Source organism: Pteronotus mesoamericanus, unplaced genomic scaffold (genome assembly GCF_021234165.1).
Source record: "Pteronotus mesoamericanus isolate MK-2021 breed Mesoamerican mustached bat unplaced genomic scaffold, CSHL_Meso_final contig_301, whole genome shotgun sequence".
NCBI lineage: Eukaryota > Metazoa > Chordata > Mammalia > Chiroptera > Mormoopidae > Pteronotus > Pteronotus mesoamericanus.
The window spans coordinates 688,131-700,733 of record NW_026555129.1 but is presented as its reverse complement, the minus strand read 5'-3'; the positions used below and the strand labels follow the sequence as shown (position 1 = coordinate 700,733).

The window sequence follows — 12,603 nt, the reverse complement described above, 5'->3', positions numbered from 1 at the left end:
AAGTCATGAAAGTCCAGGAAGCACAGAGGGTCCCATTCAAGAGGTACCCAATGAAGCCCACTCCATGACAAATCATAATTGAAATGGCAAATGTCAAAGACAATGAGAGAATCCTAAGGGCAGCAAGGGAGAAACAGGTAGTAACATACAAAGGAGCCTCCATACAGCTAGCTGCTGACTTCTCAACAGAAACACTATATGCCAGAGGGAATGGCAAAAAATATTCCAAGTCATAAAAAGACAGGGCCTGCAGCCAAGACTACTCTACTCAGCAAGACTCCCAATTGAAATGGAAGATGAAATAAGGGGTTTCCCAAACAAAGGAAGGCTAAAAGCATACACCCCCAACATACCAGCACTACAAGATATACTAAAGGGACTACTTTAAGAAGATGCAGAAAAAAGAATGAGAAAGAGAGAATCACAGGTACAAATGGAAAGAATGAATAAATACCTATCAATAATAACTTTAAATGTAAATGGATTAAATGGCCCAATTAAAACACATAGGGTAGCTGAATGGATAAGAAAACATGATTGACACATATGCTGCCTACAAGAGACCCACCTCAGTACAAAGGATCTACACAGACTGAAAGTAAAGGGATGGAAAAAATATTCCAAGTAAATGGACAGGGAAAAAAAGCAAGGGTAGTAATACTTATATCAGACAAAATAGATTTCAAAACAAAGCCCATAAAAAGAGACTCAGAGGGACACTTTATAATACTCAAAGGAAGAATCCATCAGGAAGCCATAAATATTGTAAACCTATATGCACCCAACAGAGGAGCATCCCAATATATAAGGAAAATCTTGGAGGACTTTGAGAAGGATGTAGGCAGCAACACACTGATAGTAGGGGATTTTAATACCCCAATTTCAAAAATGCTTAGATCTTCCAGACAAAACATCAACAAGGATATTGGGGAACCGAATGATTCATTAGTTCTAATGGGCTTAACTGACATTTATAAAATTTTTCATCACATAGAAGCAAGATACACATTCTTTACAAATGAACACTTTCAAAGATTGACCACATGACAGGACACAAAACAAGCTTCAACAAATTCAAGAAAATCAAAATCATAACAACCATTTTCTTGGACCGCAAGGGCTTGAAACTAGGAACGCACCTCAAGGACAAAACTCAAAAACAATCAAACTCATGGATACTGAATAGCATGCTATTAAACAATAAATTGGTCAATAATGAGCTCAAAGAAGAAATCAAAACGTTTCTGGAAACAAATGAAGAGGGACACACTACAGTCCAAGGCCTGTGGGACACAGTGAATACAGTTCTTAGAGGGAATTTCAGAACAGTACAGGTCTATCTCAAAAATATAGAAACATTTCAAATAAACAACCTAACACTACATCTTCAAGAACTGGAGAAATATCAACTAACAAGGCCCCGAGTGAGTAGAAGAAAGGAAATAATAAAGATCAGAGCAGAACTGAATGGCATAGAGACTAAAAAGACAATTCAAAGATCAACCAATCCAGGATCTGGTTCTTTGAAAAGATAAAGAAAATTGACAAGCCTTCAAGTAGACCCATCAAGAAGAAAAGGAAGAGGATCCAAATAAATAATATCAGAAATAAAACAGGAGAAATAACAACTGATAAAACAGAAATACAAAGGGTTGTAAGAAATTATTATGAACAATTAAATGCCAATAAATTTGAAAAGCTCAATGAAATGGACAAATTTCTAGCTTAAAACTGCTTGTCATGGAGCAATTCAGACAATATGTCCAACAGAAAAAACACCAAGCTGCCCAGGAACCTTCTGCAGTTACAAAATCTGATGAAGAGGGACCCACCAGTCTACATGGAAGAGTTTCTGTAGCAATATAATCACTACAAATCCAATGTGGAGGTTTTCAAGTTACAACCAAATAAACCCAGCAAAGAACTGGCAGGGCTGGTAATGTTTATGGCACATGTTGGTCACTGCTATCCAGAACATTTAAGTAACTTTCCTCAAGCGTTGAAAGATCTTCTCTCCTACAACCACACTGTCTTGGATCCAGATCTTTGAATGAAATCGAATGACATTTTGCAAAGCTTTGATCTTGATGAGAAATAAGAATCTCTTCAATCCAGCAAGTTTGCTAGAACTCTTCTCTGAACTTCTGTGTTGCCATGATAAGCTGCTGCAAAAGACTTTATACACACATATCATGACTGATATAAAAAAATATAAATGCAAAACAAGAACAATAAAATGAATGTAGTGTTGCAAAATTCCATGTACACCATGTTAAGAGACAACAATGCAACTGCAGCCAAGATATCCTTGGATGTGATGATTTAACTCTACTGAAAAAGCACCTGGAACGATGCCAAAAACTGTCAATGTGATCACAACTACATGTTTCTCTAAGGTCACCAAGATATTAGATGCTGCTTTGACATTCTTCCTTGATAAAGATGAAGAAGAAAAACAGGACAGTGACTCAGAAGCTGAGGATGAAGGACCAACAGCAAGAGACCTGCTAGTGCAGTATGCCACCAGGAAGAAAAGCTCCAAATGCAAGAAAAAGGTTGGAAAAGGCTATTAAAGTGCTCATGAAACAAAAGAAGAAGAAAAAAAGTAGAGGTTTTTAACTTTTGAGCTATTCATTTGATCTATGATCCCCAAGATTTTGCAGAAAAACTACTAAAGCAGTTAGAGAGCTTTAAAGAGAGGTTTGAAGTGAAAATGATGCGCATGAACCTCATTTCCAGATTGGTGGGAATTCATGAGCTTTTTCTCTTCAACTTCTATCCCTTTGTGTGAAGGTTTCTTCAACCCCACCAAAGAGAAGTAACAAAGATCCTTCTGTTTGCTGCACAAGCATCTCATCACTTAGTACCCCCAGAGATTATTCATTCATTTCTCATGACTGTGGCCAACAATTTTGTTACCAAAAAGAATTCTGGGGAAGTCAAGACAGTAGGAATCAATGCTATAAAAGAGATAACAGCCCATTGTCCTCTAGCTATGACTAAAGAACTTCTCCAAGACCTGGCTCAGTATAAAACTTACAAAAATAAGAATGGAACAATGACTGCTAGAACTTTGATTTAGCTCTTCCAAACACTGAACCCTCAGATGTTACAGAAGAAATTCTGAGGTAAGCCTACAGAGGCCTCTATAGAAGCAAGAATACAAGAATATGGAGAATTAGATGCTAAAGATTACATCACGGGGGCAGAAATTCTGGAAGTTGAAAAAGAAAAGAATGCTGAAAATGATAAAGATGGGTAGGAGAGTTCCAGTCTCAGTGAGGAGGCAGATGATGATGGTAAGTGGGTTGACATTCACCACTCTTCCAATTAAGAGCAGGAAGAAATTTCTGAGAAGCTGAAGAGCATGCCCATGGAGGAGAGGAAAGCCAAAGCTGCAGTTGTCAGCACCAGCCAAATTTTAACAGAAAAAGACTTCCAAAAAATCTGCCTGGCCCAAATGAGGAAAGAACTCGACTCTGCCCCTGGGAAAGCCCAAAAGAGGATATATATAACAATAGATAGTGATGAAGAGCCCAGGGACGAGTTATTTTCTCTTTGGGACATTGAACACCTTCATAAAAAAACCAAAGTCTGACAAGGAGACAAGACTAGCAACTGAAATGACTGGAAGGACAGACCGAAAAGAGTTTTGTGAGAAAGAAAACCAAAATGAATCCATTTTCCAGCTCTACAAATAAAGAGAAGAAAAAAAAAGAAAAAAATTATGATGATGTGGTATAGCCATAATGTCTCCTCAAAAAATAAGCATTCCTTCCAAGAAAAACAGCTGGCACTACAAGATACACTTTTGAAAAGGAGAAAAAGAATGAAGTAACCTGGACAACAAAGTTTCCATTCCAAGGAAAACACTAAATTTGTGTCATTACTCTGAGAATTAATAAATCAAGAATGTTTATATTAAAAAGTCCAGAAATGCCATATGGTGAAGATGAAAATAAATTTTGTAGCTACTTGAAAAAATAAGAAATGGACAAATTTCTAGAAAAATGTAACCTTCCAACACTGAATGGAGAAGAAGCAGAAAGCATGAACAGACTAATAACAGCTGGTAAAATTGAAGCAGTAATCAAAAAACTCCCAGCACACAAAAGCCCTGGACCAAACAGTTTCACAGTACAATTTTACAAAACATTTAAGGAAGAGCTCACCCCTGTCCTTCTCAGATTATTCTAAAAGATCCAAAAACAGGAAAGACTCCCAAACTCTTTTTAGGAGGCCAGCATCAGCTTAATCCCAAAACCAGATAAAGACACAACCAAGAAAGAAAACTACAGGCCTATATTGCTGATGAACATAGATGCTAAAATCTTCAACAAAACATTGGCAAACTGCATCAAGCAATACATTAAAAAGATCATCCACTATGATCAAGTGGGATTCATCTCAGGGATGCAAAGATAGTTCAATATTCACAAATCAATAAGTATAATACATCACATAAACAAAAGGAAAGACAAAAACCACATGATCATATCAATAGATGTGGTAAAAGCATTTCATAAGGTACAGGACCCATTTATAATAAATACTGTCACATTTTGCGGCTGGCTATAGGGGACACACCACCGTCTGGGAGCACCGCAGAGAGCGCAATGCTCCCTGAAACCTGAGGGAAACCGGCTGAGGCCAACTGAGGTGGGAGCAGGGCGCTGAAACCCGCGGAGCCCATCCCGGAGTCGTCATGGATAAGGGGGACAAACACAAACATACAAACACTTCTCTGTTTGCCGGGGGAGCAGACAGGGCCACTTCTCTCCTACCAGAGAAGGCCATGGCACATCCTCCTAATGAGAAAGGCCTCGTTGTCCCTTCTTCCAAGGCCTTTAATGAAAATCTTATCAGTGGGGTATAACAGGAAAGCATACATATACTCATTACATTCACAAGATAAGTTTCACAGATAATAGGTACCTTTAGGAAAACAAGTGACAGGAAATCAATGATTTACATGGTCTGAGAGGGAACAAGAATCAACAATAGAGACTATCGTTAAGAGGGAAGTAGACTTAAAGGTGTCTTAAAGATATAAGGTAAAAGGTGTAAATAAAGCAAATGTCTTGACAAGGAAAAGGATGTAAATAATGTCAATGTCCTTCGCAGCATGAGCTGACCAGAGATTTGAGGGAGGAACAGAGCACACTCTACAGAATTTATTTTCAGGCCTGATTACCCAGGATCTGCCAGATCTGATTTAAGGCTGTTTTTTCCTAGCATTGTTCCAAGCCTGAGCCAGGAGGGAAAGGAACCACGCCAAGGATGTCCGCTCTCACCGCTTCTTTTCAACATCGTATTGGAAGTCCTAGCCACAGCGGTCAGACAAGAGAAAGAGATAAAAGGCATCCAAATAGGAAAGGAGGAAGTAAAACTATCATTGTTTGCAGATGACATGATAGTGTACATAGAGAACCCTGTAGACTCTACCAAAAAACTCCTCAACCTAATAAGTGAATTTGGCAAAACAGCAGGATACAAAGTCAACATTCAGAAATCAAAGGCGTTTTTGTACACCAGCAATGCAATAGAAGAAGAAGAAATCAGGAAAAATATACCATTCGATATAGCACGAAAAAAGATAAAGTACCTAGGGATAAATTTAACCAAAGACACAAAAGACCTGTATGCAGAAAACTATACAACATTGAAAAAAGAAATTAAGGAAGACACAAATAAATGGAAGCATATACCGTGCTCATGGATTGGAAGAATTAATATCCTCAAAATGTCCATACTACCAAAAGCAATTTATAGATTCAACACAATCCCTATTAAGATACCAATGACGTATTTCACAGAAATAGAACAGACATTTCAAAAATTTATATGGAACCATAAACGACCTCGAATAGCTGCAGCAATTTTGAGAAAGAAACACAAAGTAGGAGGGATCACAATACCGGACATCAAACTCTACTACAAAGCCACTATACTCAAAACAATCTGGTACTGGCACAAGAACAGACCCATAGACCAGTGGAACAGAATAGAAAGCCCAGAAATAAGCCCAGGTCTCTATGGACATCTAATATTTGACAAAGGGGGCAGAAGCATAAAATGGAGCAATAACAGCCTCTTCAACAAATGGTGTTGGGAGAGCTGGATGGCTACATGCAAAAAATTGAAATTGGATCATCAGCTGACACCATACACAAAAATAAACTCAAGATGGATAAAAGACTTAAATATAAGTCGCAACACCATCAAAGTCCTAGAGGAGAACATTGGCAGGAAACTCTCAGATATCCCACGCAGCAATTTTTTTCACTGATATGTCTCCTAAAGCAAGGGACATAAAGGAAAGAATAAACAAGTGGGACCTCATCAAAATAAGAAGCTTCTGCACGGCTAAAGAAAACATCAGCAAAATGAAAAGGGAGCCAACCATTTGGGAAAATATATTTGCTAATGATACATCAGATAGAGGTTTGATCTCCAAGATATACAAAGAACTCACTCGACTTTACTCCAAGAAGACAAACGATCCAATCAAAAAATGGGCAAAGGACCTGGGCAGATGCTTTTCTAAGGAGGAGATACAGAGGGCCCAGAGGCATTTGAAAGGATGCTCTGCATCACTAGCCATTAGAGAAATGCAGATCAAAACCACCATGAGGTACCACCTCACACCGGTCAGAATGGCCATCATAAACAGATCGACAAACAACAGGTGCTGGCGAGGCTGTGGAGAAAAGGGAACTCTAGTCCACTGTTGGTGGGAATGCAGACTGGTGCAGCCACTATGGAAAGCAGTGTGGAATTTCCTCAGAAAGCTGAAAATGGAACTGCCTTTTGATCCAGCGATTCCCCTGCTGGGACTATACCCTGAGAACACCAAAACGCCAATACAAAAGAACCTATGCACCCCAATGTTCATAGCAGCACAATTTACAATAGCCAAGTGTTGGAAGCAACCTAAATGCCCATCAGTAGATGATTGGATCAAAAAATTATGGTACATATACACAATGGAATACTACGTAGCAGAAAGAAAAAAGAAGTACTAAACTTCGCAACAGCATGGATGGAACTGGAGAGCATCATGCTAAGCGAAATAAGCCAGGGGGCGAAAGACAAATACCATATGATCTCACCTATAAGCGGAACCTAACCAACAATGCAAAGAAGCAAGGCAAATATGGCCAGCAACACTGAAAGGAAAAGAAATCAACAGAGACAAGAGGGAAGGGGGGGGCAGGGAAAGGGAAGGGAAGGGGAAAGTCAAGGAACATATAGCAAGGACTCATGGACAAAACCAAAGGGGAAGAGCTGAGGGAGGGAAGGTGGGAGGGGGCAAGGGAAAGGGGGGGGGGAAGGCAGAGACAAATGTATTTAAAAAGTAAATAAATTAATTAAAAAAAAAAATAAAAAATAAAAAGCAGGAATAAAGTGGGCATACAACAACATCATAAAGGCCATATATGAAAAACCTACAGCTAACCTTATAATCAATGGGCAAACAATAAAAACTTTCCCACTAAGATCAGGATCAAGACAGGGATGTCTGCTTTCAAAGCTTCTGTTCAACATTGTATTGGAAGTCCTAGCCACAGCAATCATACAAGAAAAATAAATCAAAGGCATCCAAGTTGGAAAGGAGGAAGTAAAACTCCCATTGTTTGCAGAACACACAATAGTGTACACAGAAAACCCGATAGACTCCACCAAAAAAACTACTCAACATAATAAGTGAATTTGGCAAAACAGGGGGATACAAAGTGAATATTCATAAGTTGAAGGCATTTTTTACACCAAAAATGAAATATCAGAACCAGAAATCAGGAAAAAAAATATCCACTTTGCTACAGTAACAAGAAAAATAGAGTACCAAGGAATAAACTTAACCAAGGAGATAAAAGATCTGCACTCAAGAAACTACACAACACTAAAGAATTAAATTAAGGAAGACACAAATAAATGGAAGCATATACTGTGTTCATGGATGAGAAGAATTAATATCTTAAAAATGTCCATACTACCCAAAGCATTTTATAGAGTCAATGCAATCCATATTAAAATATAATGATTTATTTCACAGATATAGAATACACTTTTTAACAATCTACCTGGAACCAAAAATGACCCCAAATAGCAGCAGCAATTTTAAGAAACAAAAGCAAAGTAGGAGGGCTCACAGGACCTCACATAAAACTATATTACAAGGCCATTGTAATTAAAACAGTCTGGCACTTACATAAGAAGAGACACATAGATCAATGGGAAAGTATAGACAGCACAGAAAGAAACTCATGTCTCTAGGGTCAATTGATATTTGACAATGGTGCAGAAGCATAAAATGGAGTAAAAATAGCCTCTTCAACAAATGGTGCTGGAAGACCTGGACAGCTACTTGCAAAAAAATTGAAATTCAACCACCAATTTACACCATACACAAAAATAAACTCAAGGTAGAAAAAAGATTTAAATATAAGTTGTGACACCATAAATGTCATAGAGGAGAACATAAGCAGGAAACTCTCAGATATCCCATGCAGCAATATTTTCACTGATATGTGCCCTACAGCAAGGGACATAAAGGAAAGAATAAACAAATAGGACATCATCAAAATAAGAAGCTTCTGCACAGCTAAAGAAAACATCAGCAAAATGAAATGGGAGCCAACCGTATGAGAAAATATATTTGCCAATGATAGCTCAGACAGGGGTTTGATATCCAAAATATATAAGGAACTCACATTAATCCACTCCAGGAAGACAAACAATCCAATTAAAAAATGGAAAAAGGACCTGAACAGATATTTCTCCAAGGAGGACATACACAGGGCCCAGAGACATATGAAAGGATGCTCATCATCACTAGCTATCAGAGAAATGCAAATTAAAACCACAATGAAATATCATTTCACATTTGTCACAATGTTATCATAAATAAATCAACAAACAATAGGTGCTGGTGAGGTTGTGGAGAAAAGAGAACCCTAGTACGCTGTTGGTGGGAATGTAGGCTGGTGCAGCCACTGTGGGAAACAGTTTAGAATTTCCTCAAAAAACTAAACATGTAACTCCCTTTTGACCCAGGAATTCCACTACTGGGATTATACCCTAAGAATCCAGAAACTCCAATTCCAAAGAACCTATGCATCCCAATGTTCATAGCCACATTTTTTTTACAGTAGCCAAGTGCTTGAAACAGTTTAAGTGCCCATCAGTAAATAAGAGGATCAAAAAACTGTTGTACATTTACATCATGATATACTATGTAGCAGAAATGAAGAAGGAATTCCTACCCTTCGCAAAGGCTTGAATGGAACTGGAGAGCATTTTGCTAAGTGAAATTAGCTTGGTGATGAAAGACAAATACCATATGATTTCACCTATAAGTGGAACCTAATTAACAAAACAAAGAAGTGAGCAACATAATACCAGAGACAGAGGAAATAAAGGACCAACTGACAGTGAACAGTCAGGTGGGTGGAGGTTTATAATGGGGAAGGAACAGGAAGGGTCATGTCAAAGAACATGTAAAAAGGACCCATGGACAAAGACAATGGAGTAGGATAATTGAATATTGTAGGTGGTGTTAGGTAGGGCAGGGGAGAGTAATGTCCAAAAAATGGAGACAACTGTAATTTAACAACAATAAAAAAAGAGTGATAAGCCCTGGTTGGTGTGTCTCAATGGATTGAGTTGCTGGACTGAGAAGCAAGGGATCACCAGTTCAATGTTCAGCCGGGGCACATGCCTGGATTGTGGACAGGGTCCCCAGTGGGGGTTGCATAAGGGGCAACCATACATTGATTTTTCTCTCCCTTTCTTCTTCCTTGCTTCTCTTTCTAAAAGTAAATAAATACAATCTCTTTTTTTAAGAGTGATTATAAAAAGAAAGGAAAATAAATGCTGTCTCTGGGGAGCTGGAGGAGATGAAATAAAGGAGAAGTAATCAATAATAAAACAAAGGACTAGTGGGACTTTGTCCAGGTAAATGATAATAATCTGCTAGGCAGAGGGAAAATGAGTAACTCAACCCTGGGCCCCTGGAATGCAGAAAGAACCAACAGAGGGAAGAAAGGGACAGAAAGAAAGGAGAATGGGTGTTTGGCTGGTGGATGAATGACAAATTTCACACAGAAATCCAGGTAGACTGCAGAAAGGCAGTATGTTGAGATAGTTTCATGAATTCTTGAACTAAGATTAAGAGCATGTTGAGGATAAACAAAAACTAGCACCATTGGCTGTCTCTGAGGAGATAGCTGATATCTGGGAACAAAATAGAAGGGAGGCTTCCTGCCTTTTGAAGTTTGAACCATGTGTAAATGTTCAAATATAAAAATACACATTTTTTTTTTAAGTTGGCCAGGTTAATAATTATTAGGCAAGGAAGTTTCCAAGTATATTTACATTCTCTCCTTTGAAAACACTTGGGGATTATGCTAAGCAAAATAAGCCAGGGGGCAAAAGACAAATACCATACGATCTCACTTACAAGTGGAACCTAACCAACAATACAAAGATGCAAGGAAAATAAGACCAGCAACACTGAAAGGAAAAGAAATCAACAGAGACAAGAGGGAAGGAGGGAGGGGGGTGGGGAAAAGGAAGGGAAGGGGAAAGTCAAGGAACATATAGCAAGGACTCATGGACAAAACCAAAGTGGGGAAGAGCTGAGGGAGGGAAGGAGGGAGGGGGCAAGGGAAAGTGGTGGGGGGTAGGCAGAGACAAATGTATTTGAAAAAATAAATTTAAATTAAATTAAAATAAAATAAAAAAACACTTGGGGAATCCTATTTTATTTCCTTTTCAAGAATAAGGGAGCCAGTGTTTGCCTCCTTCCCAGCTCCAGAAGTAATTCACTGAGGGTTCAATCCTCTCCTAGGCACCTACCTAAGAACTACTGCATGAAACTATTCCAGCTGCACACTGCACAGCCCTAAATTCTGCCAATGCCATCAGCTATGATATGAATAGTTGTTCAGTGCCCAACCTGCACAACCTTATATAGTGATACTCTCCCCCTCCCATAGCATAGCCTTCTCCAGGATATAAAAGTTTTATCATCAAAATTCAAAACAGAAGGTAGGTAAGGACTGATCAAAAGAAGCTGAAGGGATTAGCCAAAGAATGTATATGCATGACCCACAGACAATGGTGTGGGGATTGCCTAAGGGAGTAGTGATGAGGCTTGGATGGAGGGACACAAAGGGGAAAAAATTGGGACAACTATAATAGCATATATAAAATATAATTAAAAAATTAAAACATCCTCCATCGAGAGCCTTTTTAATTTAATCCAAAAGAGAGCATAAGAATGTTGTTTTATCACTGGTTTTCAAAATTGCGAAGGAAGCAAGCCAGGCCTCCTCCTCATGAGCTCACCTTTCCTGTAGCCTAGCACTTGAGTTCCTCCACTGTGAATAATGATCCCTTACCATGAGTGAATTGACTCTTCCTACAACAGCTAACAATGGTCTAATGATTTGTTTGCCCACTTTGGTAATTCAATTTGAGAAGTGTATTCAGGTGAAGGGAGCTGGCAGCATCCTAACCACTCAGGATAAAGGTTATTACTGGGGGGCGGAGGCATCAGACAGCTTCTCTGGAATGGAGTTTAACAGGAAGCAAACAGGGAGATAGCACATTGTCCTCCTGCTCTGAATCTCTCTCCAGCATAAAAGCCTCAAGTACTGGGTCCAATCTGAACCCTAATATATCCCCAAGAAGACTCTTATTCCTTATAAATATCTTCTCTGGACCATGGTGCCATAGTGTCTACATCTCCATCATTGGAGAGTCATTGTTCACTGGTGACCATCAATCACAGGATAAGCCCAAACCTTGACCAAAGGTTCTCATGGGGCTAATTCTGCTCTCTCTGACAATTTCCCCCACACTGAATCAGTTTTACATCCATGCTCTCTCTTGCCTCCTGTCCTTTACATATGCTTGTTCTTCTTCTAAGACTATCTTTCCATGAGAGAAGTTTGTTTAAATAAACTATAGCCCACTCTCACAACAGAATATCAGGAAGCCATTGAATATTATGAAAGAGAAGAATATTAGGAACCATGGAAAAATGATACAATATACTGAGAAAGCCAGTTATGAAAATCCTAACAGCAGCTAGTATTTATTGATAATTTGTTCTGCACTGCTGTCCTAAGCACTTCACATGTATGAATTGACTGCATTCTCAAAACCTCAGAATGAAGAAAATCTGCTTACCCACCACTTTATAGGTAAGAAAGCTGAGTCTCAGAAAGATTACATAATGTGTCTAGGATTATAAACCTAGGCAGTGTTAGAGCTTGGATATAAACCCAGGCCATTATAGTGATGGGGGGTCCCACATTGGGCGCCAGATGAGGGGGTTACTGCATCCCATGCTGAGTCCTCCCCAGGTTGCCGCGGATGGAGAAAAACAAAATAAGTTGTGCCAGATACTCCTCGGTCTGCCAGGAAAAGGGGATGGTGATTCCCTCTAGTGGAGAATGCCCTGAGCCCTTCTCTTGAAGTGGCTTTTATTGAGAACCATATGCACAGGGGTATGCAGCTTGTATGCAAAGTTCATCAATCAATGTCAAAAGACTATATTTACAGAAAACAAATAGAGATCATAGATAACAATTG

The 12,603-nt window shown here is 38.9% G+C and overlaps 1 pseudogene; it reads left to right on the top strand.

Moving 5' to 3' along the window:
* Positions 1 to 1,759: 1,759 nt before the first annotated feature.
* Positions 1,760 to 3,838, top strand: LOC129072076 (protein SDA1 homolog; annotated as a pseudogene).
* The last annotated feature ends 8,765 nt before the right edge of the window (positions 3,839 to 12,603 follow it).